The 18,977-nt window shown below is 33.2% G+C and overlaps 1 protein-coding gene and 1 long non-coding RNA gene across 12 annotated transcripts in view; one reads left to right on the top strand and one right to left on the bottom strand.

Moving 5' to 3' along the window:
* The window catches only part of gcgra (glucagon receptor a), a 213,987-nt gene that overhangs the window by 34,857 nt on the left and 160,153 nt on the right, over positions 1–18,977 (top strand). The gene's annotated exons all lie outside the window — the stretch shown is intronic.
* LOC147846039 (uncharacterized) overlaps positions 13,132–18,977 on the bottom strand; it is a 531,070-nt gene continuing 525,224 nt past the window's right edge. Inside the window, exon 3 of the long non-coding RNA XR_015481246.1 lies at positions 13,132–14,348. This is a non-coding gene — a long non-coding RNA (uncharacterized LOC147846039). The remainder of the gene's footprint in view (positions 14,349–18,977) is intronic.

The raw sequence follows: 18,977 nt of genomic DNA, 5'->3' as shown, positions 1-18,977 counted from the left end.
AATTTCTGTTTGGTGTGGTCAGAGATAAATTAGGTAAATCCTTAATTTTGAGTTCTGAAAAGTCATATGAATGAAACCATGACCCATTTGCTCATATACAACAAACAAAACGTGAAATAAATGAGAAGGCATGTGGACATAACATTAAATTTAAATCAAGTAATTTTAGCATGTCAAAGTCATATTCATGCATATAGAAATATTTTCCTAACAACAAAATTGTGGCTAGTGAAAATGCAGAGTGGCTAGTAACCTTGGAAAACTACTAGCCACTGTGGCTGGTGATCAAAAAAGATAAAAAGTTAATGTAAAGCCCTGTATATATATATGTGTCTCATCTCATTGGAATTGTTATTTTGGGGGTTGTGAGCTGAAAAGTTAAAGAACTCTTGATTTAGAAGGCACTTATTGCCATTCATTCAACTACTAAACACCATACAATTAAAGTAATGCAATAAGTGTTATTTAAAACAAGATGTAATATAAAATATGAAATATGAAATCACTGCCATTATTAGAGTAATTAAATCAGAATCCAGGGGTATATAACATCTCAAAAATGTTTATTCAGACATTGCTGACTGCTTATCATTAATCTTGTCACAGTGTAGTTGTAAGAATAGTTTAATACAAGTTCCTCTTTTTATCCATATTTATTAGCCATTTTTGAGAATCTGCATCATGAAGCTTTAAAATTATATATTAAATATAAACTAAATTATATAAAAATATTTATAAAAACTATGTTTAAAAGAAAATAGTTGTAAATGAAAGCTTTGAAAAAATTTAATGCAATCATAATGTACACAAAAAAAAGATACTAAAAATCAGAACAATAAATAATAAAACAAATCAAGTTTTATTAATATTATTATTATTATTATTATTATTATTATTATTATTATTATTATTATTATTACTATTATTCCTGTTGTTGAAAAGGCCTGGGCTGTGCTGTGTAAGAAAAAAAACTTTTATTAAACTCTATAAAAAAATCATAAAATTACATTTTTAAAAAGACCAAACAAATCTGGGACATATGAGTTTTACCCTGTGGTGAGACACAGTTTCTATTCTTTGCAAAATATGAAAAAAGTGAAAATAAAACATTAAAGTAATCCAACTAGGTGCCAATTTATTTATTGAAATGTATTGAATTCCCTCCTTAATAAAAGCACAAATCCCATCAAAAAAGATTTAGGCTTTCATTCAGCAGGGAGTTTAATAAACCACTTCTGTGCATTATTTCTGTGTGTGTGTGTGTGTGTGTGTGTGTGTGTGTGTGTGTGTGTGTGTGTGTGTGTGTGTGTGTGTGTGTGTGTGTGTATTAATAGAAGTCCACTTCCTAATGTCCAGTGTTTTGGGACTCAGCTGAAAACAATACATATCACTGATGAATGAGGCACATTTTATGACATTTTTCACACTGTGAAGCAGAGCCACCTCCCTGGAGAACAACGCTATGATGAAGCGTGTTGCTCCTACTTGAATCTCCAGTATGATGTGCTGTGTGGTGCCTTTTTTCTTATTCAAATGTTTTCACTGCAACATGTAATAAAATATATTTTTTATGTTAAAAAAGGAGTTTTTATCTTCAATGAGAGTGTTGTTAAGCAACAGCATAAACTATGATAATGATCACCTCAGATGCTGATTATGTGCATTATCTTTTGTTAAATGTTACCAGTATGAGTATGAATATCATTTTCTGTAACATGTATTGCCATACTGAAAGCAGCAGCAGATTTTAGTTTACCTCACATCTTGAAAAAAAAAAAAAAAAAATAGCACACATACAGTTTAAACATGAATGTTAGAACTGATTCAGTGCAAACCAGCAACATTACTCACTCATCATTTGGTTTCAGCATTGTTAAAGATGTCCATTTCATTTGTAGTGCAATAGTCTTTGCTTTTGAATAGCTATGGTAGTTTATTTCTGTTGTTTTGCATCTGGTTCAGATAGACAAATTGCTTGTAACTGGATTTGTGTTGTGTCTCGTGTTGTTTGTACCGAGTATATAAGTCAACATTGCCCATATTATAAAATGAAAAAAGTAATGATTTAATTTATGCTAGTGTGGTTTAAAAATATTTGTTATTTTCCTTAAATGAAAGTCATTTATTGCTAGTTCTTCCAAGAATGTTAATACTGCCATCATTTATTCATCCTCATGTGATATCAAACCTGTATGACGGTGAAAGACTAAATAAGATGCTTGTGAATATCTTAGTGTCCATTATATAGAACATTTTATATTTTCCACAGCGGAAAGAAATAATTGAAACGACAATGAAGTTACGCTTATTTACAAATCATGAGTGTTACAGTATACAGTATAAATGCGATGACAAGGTTTTTTTTTTTTGCTTATAAGCATAAGTGTCTGATGCATACGGAGAGGAGAGTCCTATTGATGGTTTGTCAATGGTAATGACTGAGCAAACTAATGAAAAATGGATTTATTGTAATTGACAACATTAAGTTTTAATGATACGTTAACTGCTGAACTAGAAAAATCTCTATTTTCCATTTCAGCATGTCATAATCCTGGTCAACAGCATGGCGCTTCAGTGAAACAAATGATTAATTGCTAGTGATTTGCTTAATTTCCTCACATCACCAGTATAAATGAGCATGCGGTGATGTAAACCTGATGTGTGCTAATGATACGCTAGCTCACCTCACAGTTTCTTTCAGTTTTTGCTCTCTACAGCGAAGCGGCAGGAGAGCTAGCCATGCTGTTTGTTGAGTTACAGCCAGTCCAGCCTTTAAATCTTAGAAGAGTGTGAGTTCAGGCAATGAAATTCCTGGTCTTTTATTTACAGCTTTGTTGAGGTTGCGTCCATTACAATATTGTTTAAAAGAACCAGCTGACTGCATGCTAGTGATGATGTTTATGCGCAATGATATTGTTATATTGTCTCTTTCATAAGATGAAATTGCTCCTGGCATGTTTTGAGATGCTGACTAAGTCCGGTGGCAATCAATTTGATTTAGGGCTGCATGATTATTGGATAAATCTTGCAATATGTTGTTTCTCTGTGATTATATATTCTGATACACATACAACTTCACCAGATAGCTTTTTTTAAATAGCTCCTTTTGAAAAAAACTAATTAATCCAGGTTGACTAAGATAATTGTGTAGTGAATCATGCATAAATGTTAATATATATATATATATATATATATATATATATATATATATATATATATATATATATATATATATATATATATATATATTTATACATATATTACATGCGTAAATAAATACAATAGCGGGCATTATAAAAGTGAAAGAAATGATGCTTTATATGTTTCTTTGGAGTCTTAACAGTATTTAGATACAGAAATTGCATAATCAAATGTAAAATAACTGTTTAAATAATTTATATTTAATTTATTTATATATATTTTATTTATATTTTATTTATATATATATATATATATATATATATATATATATATATATATATATATATATATATATATATATATATAGTTTTACAATTTTTACAATGTCTTGTGCCTGAGTGCTTTAAACTCTTGGAGTTCAGGGATGCAGGTGCAGTAGGTGATCTGCCAGAATGCTAGCGCTAGCATAACAGCTTAAAAATTATTTACATTTTTACATCTCTCCCCTGCCATACAAAGCCACACCTCCTTAAGTAATAGTAATGAACACGCACCGTATAGATATAACACTAGATCATGTCTTTCACCAGTTAGAAAACTCCATGAAGACACACACTTTGTCCAGCGTAGTTGTTGAGAGGTCAGCGGGTGCAGGTCCTATATTTCCCCAAAACTGGCATTCGGGTAAAGTTCGTTTTATGTCTGCACATTCAGACTTTCTCCTCAATCATATAATCCTGAAAAAGTATTGTTAGCAAACTCTAAATAGCGAAATCATATAGTCAGACAATGGCTATAAAGTACAACATTGTTCACAGACAATGAAACAGTGCTAATTTTGTTTTGAAGTCAGTCCTACATGCTACTTAAGACCCAATATTCAAAGTAACGTTAGAGTGGGAGCATGTCACTGTTTAAAAATGAATGAATGTGCGTATATATATCACTAAACCTCAGTAAAGCTGGTTTGGCGGAGGAGCACATTTACTTATGTTTGGTTACTGAACTAAATAAAAATCAGATCGGAAAAAAGGAGTGCTGAAAACAGAAATATCCTGTCATCTTTTTACATTTCACTTATTTTTACATTACCAAGACAATGAGTGACCTTTCATTTTTGATTGTGCTTGCTGATCCTCTTACATCTCTTGTTTTCAACTTCTTTTACACTTAAACAAATAAACAAATGCTTATGTGTTACTAAATATATTATCAATGCTATAAAAGTACTTCATGAACTTGAAAATAGCCAATATTTCACCGGATGTTTTTAGGGGCTGCACAAAACTTGCGTGCATTTAAACCCATTCATAAACAAGAGCACAATTCACATACATTAAAATAATGAAAATAAAATAGTTTTAATATATAAACGTAATACTAAAGTCACCCTTCAGATTGTTATTTTGAACTGCAAAACGTCATTTCTTCATGCAGTGTACAAAAGTAACTGCAAAAGTCATGCAGTGTACAAAAGTAATTTAGATATTGACTCAGGGTTTAGAAAAGTTCTGATTATGCATTTTTTTTTATGCATGAGTTTTGCCACCAGCGATCGTTCATGTTGTAGGGAAATGTAATCACTGTTGTCTTTGAGAAAGCAAAGGTGTCGTTACATGTAGCACCAAGCCAAGGAGATTAGGGGAATTATGAAATGTGATGGGAGGCCAGTGAGTTCAACCTTTAATAGTTGTATGCCTAACATTTTGTCAACATTTATTTAGAAAGTACTACTTTTAGTCAGCAAAGAAACAATAATTTGATCAAAAATGCAAATAAATACTTTTATGTTGTTAGGGGAAAAATATGCAATTAAAGACCAAATTATTTGCCCCCCTGTGAACTTATTTTTTTTTAAATATTTTAAACGTGATGTTTAACAGAGCAAGTCCATTTTTCAGAGTATTTCATGAAAAAAAAGAAAGAAACCTCTATACCAGGGGTGTCCAAACTCAGTCCTGGAGGGCCGGTGTCCTGCAAATTTCAGCTCCAACTTGCTTCAACACACCTGCAAGGATGTTTCTAGAAAGCCTAGATAGAGCTTGATTAGCCAGCCCAGGTGTGTCTGATTGGGGTTGAAGCTAAACTTTGCAGGACACCGGCGCTCCAGGACCGAGTCTGGACACCCCTGCTCTATACTGTTCTCTTGTGAAATAACTAAAAACCTACTGTCTGTTAATCATCCATTTGTAAATATTTGAAAAAGAATTTTCAGAGGAATGCTAATTTTACAATTCACAAAACATATTTTAAGCAATACCGAGCATCAAATTATCATATTAGAGTGATGTTTGAAGGGTCATGTGACAGAAAAATGAAGTAATAATACTGAAGAGTCATTGCTGATTTTATTTGAATAAATTTTATATCATGTCCAATAGTTATTTACAATTAAGTTATTTTATTTAAAAAACTGCCTTCTATAGCATTTTTTAATGAATATAATTGCTTCTACAGCATGTTTGATAAATCCATTTACAGTATTTTGATTATTAAATTAAGGCTTGGTGATCTAATAGCTCATATTACTAGAAATTATTATGGTAAGACTTTATTTTGATGGTCCCTATTGGACATTTTGTTATAAAGGTGCATTGCAACTAGGGCTGTGCGATTAACCGTAATCAAATCGCAATTTGAAACGTTGTGATTAGCTAATTGCATGAGGCTACGATATGAAAAATGTATTATTTCATTTCCCCCACCCAGAGCAAACGCTGTGTGTGAGAGTCTTACTAGCCAATTGAGTGAGCACACTTTTTTTCTGCCCAATTAGAATTGTGCAACCGAACTATGCCGAACTCCCACAAAAAGACAAGTAGTATGATGGCGTCTGCCACTTCAGAAGCATTAATACACAAATTAATATAAAAAATACAGGATATATGTATTACATATCAGTAGTATAAGAATATCTTGCTTTCAAAGTCACAAAAATGTAAAGTTTAATGTTTTTATAACTTTATCTGTATTTCGCGTGTGTTCACGGCTCGCGATGCAGGTATGTGCAGCATCTGGAGTGATTGACTAATGTAATGTACTATAAAAATATAATGTGTCATAAAATCTGACATTCATATATGGATTCATTAGTTGCAGAATTTTAAAGCAGTTTAACGATTAAAATGCTTCTTATTGATATACGTGATTCAGTGCGAATATTTATGACTTTATGGAGAGTAAACGATCTACTAACTGCAGTTTGCTTTAAGAACATGTTAACAATTTTTTTACAAACTAGCTAGTACTTACAAATAGGCATGGGCCAGTATAAGATTCTGACAATAAAAAACCATATATAAAAATATCACGGTTTCACGGTATCACGATATTGTGCTCACTGCTCTAAAATATATATTATTTTGTAAATGTCTGGGTGGGCGTAGCAGTGGCGCAGTACTTAGTGCTGTCACCTCACACCAAGAAGGTTGCTGGGTTGCTGATTCGAACCTCGGCTCAGTTGGTGATTCTGTGTGGAGTTTGCATGTTCTTCCTGCGTTCGCGTGGGTTTCCTCCAGGTGCTCTGTTTTTTTCCACAGTCCAAAGACATGTGGTACAGTTGAATTGGGTAGGCTAAATTGTCCGTAGTGTATGAGTGTGTGTGTGGATGTTTCCCAAAGATGGGTTGCGGCTGGAAGGGCATCCGCTGTGTAAAAACGTACTGGATAAGTTGGCGGTTCATTCCACTGTGGCGACCTAGTATTAATAAAGGGACTAAGCCAACAAGAAAATTAAATTAAATGAAAATATTTGGATGAAAAGCTAAAACTTTGAAAACTAAAAATACTATTTTTTGAAAAATTTATGATATTTTAGAGCAATGAACATGTCAGACTGATTATTTCAAATGAATAATTAATTTCTGCTGTCTTCATTTTTTTCAAAAAAAATTAAATTAGATTGAATTAGATATTTCCCCCAAATTGCACAGGCCCCAATGCAACTACATGCCAACTAATTCTCATTTGAGTATTAATAGACTGACTGCATAGTATCTGCTGATACGGCTCTTTCAACAGACATTTAACTCATTATATTAAGAAACTTTGCAAGTACATGTCGACTAACACTAACCCTAACCCCAACCTAACAGTCTACCTATAATAATAATAATAATATTATTATTATTATTATTATTATTATTATTAATAATAATAATACATTTTATTTATAGTGTGCTTTTCTCAGACCCAAAGCACTACAAAGCATACAAGGCAAACAGACAAACAAACAAAGAACAACAATAAAAAACGATAAAAAAAAAAAATTATTATAATAAAAACAAAAAAATATAAACAATAAAATCGAATGATTAAATTGACACAAATAATCAATGTAAGTTAAAAGCAACAATAAAAAGAAGTATCTCAAAACAGTCCAGAGAAGCAGCATTTCTGATGCTGATGGGTAGACTATTCCATAGCTTATGCACATTCTGCTCTACGACCTATGGTCTAGTTTACAGCGTGGCTGATATAGCGTAAGTCCAGATGCAGAACGAAGACTGCTTGTGGGTGTGGCGAGAGTTACCAGGCCACAAATTTAATCAGGTGTTAGTCCATGCATTGCTTTATATGTCAAAATCTAGGTCTTAAAATCAATCTGTGACTTAAAAGGAAGCAAGTGAAGTTGCTGCAGTACAGGGGTGATGTGGTAATGAGAATTAGTTGGCATGTAGATGCAATGTAACTTAAATGCAACAAACTGCGTTCTAAATAATGTGATACCGAATATTAGTTGTATTTTTTTATTTCATTTTTATTTTAGTTAATGCTTTAGAAATGTTGTTTTGTCAATTATAATAGCTTTCCTTATTAGAATATTTTTTAAAATATCTTATGAAATTTAGCTACAGTATTTTAATGATCAATAGTTTTAAAGTACAGGAAAATAAAAAAATATATATGTTCTTGGCAATTAGCTGACATTAGCATGTTTTAAGTTTTTTTAATAATTTTTTTTTCATTAAATTATGGTTTTCATAATTAACTTTATTTATCCAGATTTTTTATATGACCTTGCGTCACATTTAACCAGTTACCCTGTATTTTGAGATGCATTTCAGCCCTCATATACAACCAACTAGGAGATTTACAGTAAATAAACCGTTAATAAAGGCTAAGAGGTTAGGAGCTGTCCTGATGTGACCTGTAATCTTTCACACAGCTTTTTTCAGGTCTTATTGATCTTTAAGTGTTCTCAAATATTTAAATTGCTCCAAGTTTAGTAGCTGAGTTTTCATCCTATCGTGACGTGAATCTTTTCAAACTTTGCACAAAAAGAAAAAAATCACAAATTACTGTAGATATTTTTCTATCAAGTTGTTAGATGCCGATCAAACCAAATTCAACTTTTACATTCCAAAAAGCAAGGCACGCCCACTGCCTTTTTTGTTGACAGGAAAAAAAAAAAAAAACACAGTTTGCTTTTTATGTTGCTAGCCAACAACTGAGGTGTGAAGGGCACATAAGCAGTGCACAAAACGCTTCCGTTGTGATCGGCCCCTTAGAGTGGCTAACTGTTGTATTGGTAACCTAGCAACCAAGAGCAAACAAGCTAAGCATAATGTTGTCAAGTGGGTGTACGTCGATGCATTTCCTTTTCCAATTATTCACAATAGCTTCTTTCACACATAGAGACTTTTTTTTGTTTGATTATGACCTTAATCCAATTAAATTAATCAAAAATCACTGTTTACATGATAGACTCTTAATCAGAGTATTGTCTTAATCGTATTAAAATAGGGTTATTGTTGTCCATGCAAACATACTCAATGTCTGTGATTCACGTTTCCCATTTTTGTCAAAGGTGATTATAAATATACAAAGTTGCACACAACTATAGACATCTATAAACATGAGCATATTGACAACACAAAAATGCAGCAGTCTAATAAGTATATATTTTTAAAAGTTATTTATTTATTTAATTTAACCCTTAGATATCTTGTTTTTAATGTATTGTGGCATACAGGTTGTCAGAAAATTTAACCTGTATGGTTAATCCTTACAATTTTTACAATTTTTATTTGAGTTTTGTAAATCACCAAGCGACCCCTCATCATTGTCCCCCAACACCCACTTTGGGAACCACTGCTTTAGGGGTCATTTTTGGTTAATGATGTTAGAATTTACCAGTATTTTGGAATGGATGTGTGAATGGTCCTTTCAAGAAAAAAGTTGTGGAATGTATTTGCCTGCGTGAACAGCACAGATTTAAATTTACTGGAAAAGTCGTTCTGGAAATTTTGCACAAATTTACCGTTATAACTGCGTGAAAGGGGCTAATAAAATTTTTTTGCAGTCCAAAATTCAAAATCAACATCAACACAAGTGAGCAAAAAACCTGTTTCTAATGTTATAGATCAAAATATGCATTAACAAAGAGAAATGGATACCCAGCTATTGATAAACAAAAATTTTGGTGCAATGGATAAGAAACACAAAGATAGACTGCATTGATGGAGTGATGCTTTTTATTTTCTGCGTAACACATTAATTGTATTATTTGCATTTGAAATGCTCTCTGTGACCCTCTCTCTTTTCTGTCAGAAAGAACCTTCATTTATTTTGGTGACAACCCCTCAAGAAGCAGGTTAAAGGAGGATAAATGTTGATTTAACTTGGTCCTATGGTCACATTAATGGAAAATTCCGCTCTGAATTGCTTTTAGCTCTAGTTATTTCTGAAGGGAGATAAATTATACGGTAACTGGGAAGATAATGCTGCTTGGTATGTACAGCTGCATGGCTGGATGCTTAACTTGATATATCCATTATTTATGTTCTGAGGCGTTTGCATGCCAGCTTCTGAAAACTTCACTGCGCCGTGTCACCCTAAACTATGCTCCTCTTCAAAACGTTTGGGAACAAATGAGACCTTCCTCACTGCCCAAAATAAGAAAGGAAGTTCAAGAGGCTCCAGGCAATTGGACGTGGTTTACATAATTGTGTCTGAGAGCATCTGGCAGGGCATATGCGAGCTTGTCTGTGAAAAAGTGGAAGTGTGATTCAGGGAACGGAGAATGATAAAGACAACAGCAGAGGTGAAATTAGCTGATAAGGAGGGGGAAAATGAAACCAAGCAAGCAATTGTATTATTTCACAGATGGGGAAGCGAGAGAACCAAACAGATGAATGATATTATATGCATAATTCCAGCTGATCCTACAGTAGCCCATGATGTCACAGCTTTCAAGCTTTCTGAAAAAACAGCATCAGATTGTTCCTATCCACAAGTGCAGTAAGATGAAGTGATCAAATGACCTACTTACTGATACATCTGGATCTTCATTAAAGGAACACTACACTATAGGCTCATTTTACATCTCGCAGTTAAACTGTTGAGTTCTACCATCTTTTAATCCATTCAGCCAATCTCCAGGTCTGGCGAGAACACTTTTAACTTAGTTTAGCAAATGCCATTGAATTGGACTATTAGCATCTCGATCAAAACAGACCAAATAATTAAGATTTTCTTGTTTAAGCTAGACTCTTCTTTGGTTATATTGTGACAAAGTCTTAACTGTGTATAATTTGGAAAATGAAAATGTGCTATTTTCTAGACTGACCATGGCTAAGAATTGTCATCTTATCCTGACAATCTGGTAATCAATAATCTGTCCTGATGTACCATCACTGCAGCTGGCACAAGGATTTTACACAGCACCTGAAAATAAATCTGAATTGTCTCTAACAAACATCTCCATGGTTGTAATAAGATGTACATGTGCTGCATAATATCGTTGCCCCTGCTGCAGCCATGGTACAGCAGCAAACATTTGATCCTTTGCAGTAGCTTGAACTTGAGTGCTGCATTGTCAAGATAACAGAATTTCAATTTTTACACACAGTGCCACACTGCAAAAAATTATTTTCTTACTTAGATTTTTTGTCTTGTTTCCAGTCTAGATATCTTAAAATTCTTAAATTCTTAAGTGGAAAAACTTAACGCTTCACTATAGAGAGAAAACAGTTGAACAGAACATCTGCAGCGCGAGAATGAGAGATGAGCCTCCTTATTCTTTACTTTCACTTTCACTCTCGTGGATAAGGAAATATGTTGTACGCACAGACATCCATTAGCTTTTATAATTAATTTAGTTTTTTAAGCACAAAGATTTGTTTTAAAACTATTTCTAAATTCATTTCTAATTTCCAGCAAACGAATATATGAACAACAATAACGAAGTGTGATCAAAAAACTTACACAAAAAGAAAATACACATGCTATGCCCCATATGGTCTAAAACAGGTGGACAAACCTAAGTTTGTATTTAATAAAATAAATATAAATATGCATATAAAAATAATGCTACTACTAATAATAACATTATACAGAAGCAAATTGTCATGAATAAACTGTAAAAGCCTCCCGAGATGAAGAAGGCATGAAATTATTATGCAGAAAATAATAATTTTTGTAATATTTTATTTCTTTAATTCTTTTTTATTTGTAAAGATATTTGTGTATTGCTGTACATCCTGTGTGTATTAAAAAATGTTTAAGCAAGGCGCACAACTAACGCAGTCTGCGCTGGATATTAGACCTCCTATCAGGTGGTCTATTGAGCAGTCTATTTTATATCATCAAATTAGCAATGTGCCAGCAATGTGCCTTAACACGCCTCCTTTTTAGACCAGGACGCCTATGGGCGCACATATGCGTGCAAATCCATTTGCTATTTATACAGCGTGGTGCAACACACCAAAGCGACAATTGCATCAAGCTGAAACTAGCAAACAACATTAGTGTCACGCATTGCCCCGCATTGCGCCGGGTGTATGATAGGGCCCAAAGTCCTGTTTTAAGAAAATAATATGCCAAATTAATTGATTTTTTCCTTAAAACAAACAAAACAATCTGCCAATGGGGTAAGGTAAAAAATCTTATGTCAAAAAGAAAAACAAGATTTCTTTGCTTACCCCATTGGCCCCAATTATTATTATTATTATTATTATTATTATTATTATTATTTCTGAGAACAGTTTTGCTTGCCTAGAAAATTCTTCTTAATATACCGTAAAATAATAAGTAAAGCATTTTTTGGCAATGCACTTATGAATATCAGTGCCAAAGCAGCGGACCAATCCGAAGAACTTTAAAGTAGAGATTTAAAGTAGCAAGTTATCATGACAACTGTTTTATTTGAGCAACATAGCAGAACCATTCCTGAGCACTGATTCTCATGTTTTCATACACAAAGATCAAACATGTTCTGCACTGTAAAAAATTGCTGTTAAAAAACGGTCAGATTCTACAGTAAAATAATGTTTTTTCACTAAAACAGTAATATTCTGTTAAAAACAGTGCTTTCTGGGTAACATTTTTGTTTTCGAGAAAGTAACCAACTGCAGAAAACTGTGAGCTAACAGAGTTCAGATTCGATGTTCTGAAGTCTGTGTTTGAAATCACACTTTGTGTCCTTGTTCACTATTTCATACACTAGTTAACTAATATAGTTCACCTGACAGTTTTAATGAACACTAATGAGTGAATTCAGACACTGATGAACACCTGCTGTTAATAATTACAATTACTGAAGAAAATAAACAAGAAATACAAACAGTGACTTGAGTTACAGCATTAAATAAAATCAAATAAAATAAAACAGCTTCAGTCTCACAGAGGATCATTAAACAACTCCACAAACAACAGCAGACACACTTATTACTGACTGATTTGACTTCCATACTATTCTCATTGAGATCCAACAGAAATTAAGGTGTTTTTTGTGTCACCGTAATGGAGTGAGGGGCTGATTTAGTTGGGCTCTTCACCCTTGAACTCATTTAATTAAACTTTCCAACTGCTGTAATACAAAGTTTACAAAACATTTGTACTATAGCAATAAAGTTGGGAAGTCAATAAATAGAGAAATCTATTTGTCTGAAATTAGTTCTGATAAATGTTATGGTATAAATCTGGATGAAGGGCCTTATGCAATAGATTTTATGCTTAGTTGCAGCTACTAATTTAATTAATGAGAAGTGGAAACAGAAAAGACACCTCCGTAATTACTTAACAGTTAAGAAATAACATACAAAAACAGTTCAGTTATGACAACTACACACTCAGACCTCATGAATCTGACCTTGTATCTCAACAATGGTAACATCTCAAATGTTTCATGCTGCAATGCATGCTGGGAGTGGCACGGTACAAATATCCCAGCATGCATTGCGGTATAAATAAATGTTGTATAATGGTCTCACAGTTTTCTTTATTTGTGTTTGATTCTGCTGTTGTTTATGTTTAGACTTTCAGTTGCCTGTTTGTGAGTTAAACTGTTAATTATGTTAGTTGTCACCATTATTGAGGTTCATATGCTGATTATTGATGTCTCTTTGAGTGCGATTTACACCATAGAGCAGTGTTATTGTCCAAGATATACTTAAAATCTTCCAGAAATCATTGCCATATATAGACATATAATGTAAAACAATAGATTTAACATTGAATAGGAGCAGTAAATTTTATTATACTAAATGAGAACAGACTCTGCCATTCAATAGCAACATGAACATCACCAGATCTTATTTAGGTTTTTGGCTGGCTTGCCGCATCAAAAGAGCTTTTAAACAAAGTTCTTAACAATTGCAGCAGCCAAGATATATTAATGATAAAAATATCAGGGCTGAGAGCCCAACTAAAGCAAACTCTGTTCTCCATGATGGTGACGTAAAATGTTAACCTTTCTCTCAAGAAGAACTTTAGTAGATGTTATACAAAAATACATGTACTAAGTAATAAGTGTAGCTGGTGATGAAGTTTGTAGAGTTGTTTAATCATCCGCTGATCCTTTAAATGATTTAATCATTTGTTGTTCTTCAGGTTATTTCATTATAAAGCTGTGACTAAAGTTTTGTATGTTCTGTTCTTGTTTTTTCCCTTCAGTATTTCTTCATTTGTTCATTGTTAATCCTCAATTATCATTTAATTAGTCAGTTAATTAATGAATTTACTTCAGCTTTGCTACATGTTTATTGAACACTCAGTAGTGTGGACACTTCAATAAAAACTGAAGTATATGCTCTGGGGTTTAAAGGGTTAAAGGTGTGAGAGGTAAAAACACAGTGTAAAAATGTATTTTAACAGGAATATACTGTTAATTTACACTACAGAAGTAGACTGTAAAAAAACAGTAGATTGCTGGCAACCACAGCTGCCAGTAGATTACTGTTAAATCAAGGAAAAAACAGTATTTTACTGTTAAACCTGAAGCTAATTTCTTCTGTCTGTCACCGTTGTGGAGGAGAGTAGAGCCAGTGTATGAGTTTAAGATGAACAATGAACTACTGATGTTATTCTGCATGTTTCTCTTTTTAAAGATAGCGGCTGTTTAGTTGCTGATGCAGTCAGAATCTCTCTGGTGATTCCAGATTTACATGTATGAGTGCTGTTGTGAAAAATAAGACATTAGAGTTAAACCGAACTTTTCTAATTAACTAAAATAAGTTATCATTATAAGCATGCTTCTAAGCATATATAGAACATTACTTCATAAACTCATTCAGCAGTTGACCAAGTTGAGGCAGTTGCTTTCAGTGAGCAAAATGAGTTAACTTGAGTATTGTGTAAATCAATGTAGTCCATGTATTTTTACAGCAACATACTGTAAAATAACAGTACATTGCTGGCAACTGCAGCTGCCAGTATTTTACTGTTTTTTAACGGGACAATTTTTAACAGTGTGTGTGAATGGCTCCTAAGTTTTTGCTGTGGTCTTTTTTTTTTAATCAAAAACAAGATGATGCGACACTAATAAAATTAGGTATTTCTCTATATTTTCAATTTTTGTACACAGTTTTGGTCTTTTATTGTTTCACAGATTATCGTAATGCGAATTTGCAGGTCAGAGTTCACCAAGCTTGAACTTTGGAATGAAGCTCTTTCATGTTTGCCACAATCGCATCCATATGAATGGAAGTCAATGGAATGAAAAGTGCAATGTGACCAACTTAACTCTATATTCATTGTCAGAGTATATGACCCTTGACTATATGAGTATATGACTTAATGGTTCGGGATGAATACACGCACCGTTACACCCCCAATATAAAGTAGGTACAGAAAATATTCAACCTCCCTTAATTTTTACTTTTTGTTATATTGTAGCCATTTGCTAAAATCATTTAATTTCATTTCCTCATTAATGTACACCTAGCACCTCATATTAACCGAAAAACAGATTTATTTACAAAGAAAAACTGAAATATCACATAGTCCTAGGTATTCAGAGCCTTTGCTTAGTATTTTAGTAGAAGCACTCTTTTGATCTACTGTCTGAACTAAGTCTTTCACACCTGGATTTGGGGATCCTCTGCCATTCCTTCTTGCAGATTCTCTCCAGTTTTGTCAGGTTAGATGGAAAACATTGGGTGACAGCCATTTTTAAGTCTCTCCAGAAATGCTCAACTGGTTTTAAGTCAGGCCTCTGGCTGGGCCATTCAATAACGGAGTTGTTAAAAAGCAGTACAAGGCCCAGATTGGCTAAACAGGAGGACTGGGAGAGTTTCTGGTGGGCCGGTCTGTTTTTTTGGCCGCGAGGGCCGGTGTCCCTAGCTGCTTGCACTCTCAGCAGTCAAACTTTTTTCTTTTTTTTTTTTTTTGACCATAGCCATACTGTTTTTATTTATTAGTTTGCGGCAGCTCCGCCCTTTTATTTATTTTCTTGCAGCCCTGTGAGCAAAATGCAGCCTGCAGGTTAATAATGACGTAATTATCATTGGACCCTAAACAGTGGCACTTTACTCATAAGCAAAATCATTGAAGATATGCAAGAGATGAAAAATTTATACTAAAAATCGCAAAGGTGGCGCTGAAAAGACCAGAATTTGAAAAGCTGAGTATATTTTTCATAAAAACCAGCAGCAGCGAGAATACACTATCACATGAAGATGATGAAACAGCTGGCAAGTTAATGTTAAGCTAGTTAGGAATAGTGCAAAACAAAGACATCTGCAAACCACAATTTATGTACACTGTTAAAAATTGTCCCGTTAAAAAACAGTAAAATACTGGCAGCTGCAGTTGCCAGCAATGTACTGTTATTTTACATTATGTTGCTGTAAAAATACATGGACTACATTGATTTACACAATACTTAAGTGAACTCATTTTGCTCACTGAAAGCAACTGCCTCAACTTGGTCAACTGCTGAATGAGTTTATGAATTAATGTCCTATATATGCTTAGAAGCATACTTATAATGATAACTTATTTTAGTTAATTAGAAAAGTTCGGTTTAACTCTAATGTCTTATTTTTCACAACAGCACACATACATGTAAATCTGGAATCACCAGAGAGATTCTGACTGCATCAGCAACTAAACAGCCGCTATCTTTAAATAGAGACACATGCAGAATAACATCAGCAGTTCATTGTTCATCTTTAACTCATACACTGGCTCTACTCTCCTCCACAACGGTGACAGACAGAAGAAATTAGCTTCAGGTTTTACAGTAAAATACTGTTTTTTCCTTGATTTAACAGTAATCTACTGGCAGCTGTGGTTGCCAGCAATATACTGTTTTTTTACAGTCTACTTCCGTTGTGTAAATTAACAGTATATTACTGTTAAAATACATTTTTTACACTGTGTTTTTACCTCTCACACCTTTAACCCTTTAAACCCCAGAGCATATACTTCAAGAGCAAAGCTGAAGTAAATTCATTAATTAACTGACTAATTAAATGATAATTGAGGATTAACAATGACTAAATGAAGAAATACTGAAGGGAAAAAACAAGAACAGAACATACAAAACTTTAGTCACAGCTTTATAATGAAATAACCTGAAGAACAACAAATGATTAAATCATTTAAATGATCAGCGGATGATTAAACAACTCTACAAACATCATCACCAGCTACACTTATTACTTAATACATTTATTTTTGTATAACATCTACTAAAGTTCTTCTTGAGAAAAAGTTAAAGTTTTACGTCACCATCATGGAGAACAGAGTTTGCTTTAGTTGGGCTCTCAGCCCTGTCATTTTTAACATTTATATAATTTGGCTGCTGCAATTGTTAAGAACTTTGTTTAAAAAGCTCCTTTGCTGAGGTAAGCCAGCCAAAAACCTAAATAAGATCTGGTGATGTTCATGTTGCTATTAAATGGCAGAGTCTGTTCTCATTTAGTATAATAAAATTTACTGCTCCTATTCAATGTTAAATCTATTGTTTTACATTATATGTATATATATATATATATATATATGGCAATGATTTCTGGAAGTTTTTAAGAATATCTTGGACAATAACACTGCTCTATGGTGTAAATAGCACTCAAAGAGACATCAATAATCAGCGTATGAACCTCAATAATGGTGATAACAAATTTAACAAAATTTAACAAAATTAACAGTTTAACTCACAAACAGGCAACTGAAAGTCTAAACATAAACAACAGCAAAATCAAACACAAATAAAGAAAACCGTTAGACCATTATACAACATTTATTTATACCGCAATGCATGCTGGGATATTTGTACAGTGCCACTCCCAGCATGCATTGCAGCATGAAACATTTGAGATGTTACCATTGTTGAGATACAAGGTCAGATTCATGAGGTCTGAGTGTGTATTTGTCATAACTGAACTGTTTTTGTATGTTATTTCTTAACTGTTAAGTAATTACGGAGGCATCTTTTCTGTTTCCACTTCTCATTAATTAAATTAATACCTGCAACTAAGCATAAAATCTATTGCATAAGGCCCTTCTTCCAGATTTATACCAAAACATTTATCAGAACTAATTTCAGATAAATAGATTTCTCTATTTATTAACTTCCCAACTTTATTGATATAATACAAATGTTTTGTAAACTCTGTATTACAGCAGTTGGAAAGTCTTCTTAATTGAGTTCAAGGGTGAAGAACCCAACTAAACCAGCCCCTCACTCCATTACGGTGACACAAAAAACACCTTAATTTCTGTTGGATCTCAATGAGAATTGTATGGACGTCAAATCAGTCAGTAATAAGTGTGTGTCTGCTGTTGTTTGTGGAGTTGTTTAATGATCCTCTGCTGAGACTGAAGCTGTTTTATTTTTTTTGATTTCATTTAATGTTGTAACTCAAGTCACTGTTTGTATTTCTTGTTTATTTTCTTCAGTAATTGTAATTATTAACAGCAGGTGTTCATCAGTGTCTGAATTCACTCATTAGTGTTCATTAAAACTGTCAGGTGAACTATATTAGTTAACTAGTGTATGAAATAGTGAACAAGGACACAAAGCGTGATTTCAAACACAGACTTCAAAACATCGAATCTGAACTCTGTTAGCTCAGTTTTCTGCAGTTGGTTACTTTCTCGAAAACAAAAATGATACCCAGAAAGCACTGTTTTTAACAGAATATTACTGTTTTAGTGAAAAAACATTATTTTGCCGTAGAATCTGACCGTTTTTTAACAGCAATTTTTTACAGTGTACCAAACGTTTATTTGTTCTGTAGCTCTTCAGCAGCAGCTGCCTCTTGTCCAGTTGGCTGCTAACAGAGAAGAGATTGGCCCTGTAAAGTTACCAAGCACCAGTCATGAGCCCAACACACTAGAATGGGCAGGTAGGATAGTCATTGTGTAAATATAAGACATTGAAAACGTAATATTAATGAATACACCGGCTTAATGAAAAATGCCCTGAGACAATAAATGAAACAGATGAAGCCATTAAAAAAAAGTAATACTGTGGTTAAAAGAGTCTTGCAGATAACAGTGCAATACTTGTTTTATTTTTTATTTGTGTTTAAGGACTGGCTGTCTATAAAGAATTTTGAACAGAGTATATATATTCAGATATTGAAGGAAAGGACATTGTGATGTTTT

This window comes from Danio rerio, chromosome 3 (genome assembly GCF_052040795.2).
Source record: "Danio rerio strain M-AB ecotype USA chromosome 3, GRCz13ab, whole genome shotgun sequence".
NCBI classification, from domain to species: domain Eukaryota; kingdom Metazoa; phylum Chordata; class Actinopteri; order Cypriniformes; family Danionidae; genus Danio; species Danio rerio.
This window is presented reverse-complemented; position numbering and strand designations above follow the sequence as displayed.